Source organism: Liolophura sinensis, chromosome 1 (assembly GCF_032854445.1).
Source record: "Liolophura sinensis isolate JHLJ2023 chromosome 1, CUHK_Ljap_v2, whole genome shotgun sequence".
Classification (NCBI taxonomy): Eukaryota; Metazoa; Mollusca; class Polyplacophora; order Chitonida; family Chitonidae; genus Liolophura; species Liolophura sinensis.
The window spans coordinates 75981225-75982686 of record NC_088295.1 but is presented as its reverse complement, the minus strand read 5'-3'; positions in this window follow the sequence as shown (position 1 = coordinate 75982686).

Below are 1462 nucleotides of genomic sequence, written 5' to 3'. Positions count from 1 at the left end.
TCTCCCATGTGGATCAAGATCTCCAATGTGGATCATTCTAACAACACTAAAAGTGTGCACGTATTTCACTACATATGTAAGTCACAAAAATCTGTGAGTCATTCAAAATCCAGGCCTAAATAAAATTATTATAATAATTATTATTATTATTATTAAATAGTAAATCTGCCCTACCCTGTGCTGTACTGTGAACCTAGTGTGTGATTCAGCATGCCTTAATGATGCACGGGGGCCTCCATCGCTCAATTGGTTAGCGCACTAGCGCAGCGTAATGACCTAGGAGCCTCTCACCAATGCGGTCACTCTGAGTACGTGGGAAGGTCTTCCAGCAACCTGCGGATGGTGGTGGGTTTCCCCTGGGCTCTGCCTGGTTTCCTCCCACCATAATACTGGCTGCCGTCGTTTAAGTGAAGTATTCTGGAGTATGGCGTAAAACACCAATCAAACAAATAAATAAATTATGATGCACAGGTATACCAACTGATACAGGATCAAAATTAAAATCAAGATCACATGAGATGGGGATCTAACAAAAACCATGATACAAAGATATGACGCTTGCAAAAGACACAGGACCAAACTTGCCTATCCAGACAGCACGAGGCATTGAGCAAATCGTCATGATACAGGTGACTTTAAAATTATATAGGGCCAAATTGCCAACCACGAGGGGTGGGGTGAAGCATATTGTTGTGAGGTGTGCAAACTGATACAGGGTCAAAATTGAAGCCCATCCATATAAGATAATGAGTGGGATGAAGCAAATCCCATCATGATAAATAGGGCTTATCAAATTAACTGTGGACAAAATGCCTAACAAAATTAAATACCATAATTTTGGGACTGGGTCAAGTAATTACAATAGTCTCCCAATTTCTCCTTTGATGTGGAAACACCTGCCTAGTTCAGAAAATCATTAAGATAACGATGTCCCAGTAATGGCTTGGTTACAATGCCATACCGTGTAAGAGATAGTGCATCTCTCAAATATCATATGGTGTGAGATCTGCCCACTCAGCACAAGACTTCATGTTAAAACTTATCAGTGGGCACCTGTTCAATGAATTGCAAACCATCCCTCTATGCATATTAAAGGTCAATAATACCATCAGGAGTACATGCATCTGTGCATAAGAGCACAAATATTTTGTTATTAATTCTAAGATGATCAATGTAAAAGAATTAATTCTGTCCGAAAGAAAAAAATGGTCATAACTACTGTATGTGTGAAAAATAAATTTGCAAACAATTCTCTCCATAAAGTGAAAATCAGAAAAGAGTGAAGTGTGGTATGGTCAGAACACATGCATAGGTCAGACTGTTTAAAAGACCTATGGTTGAGATGCTTGTACAACGAGGTTCTTGAGATGCTTGTACCATGGGGTTCTTGAGATACTTGTACACTGGGGTTCCAGCCCCACAGATCCACAGTTGTTACAAATTTTGCTGCACTACATCCAGA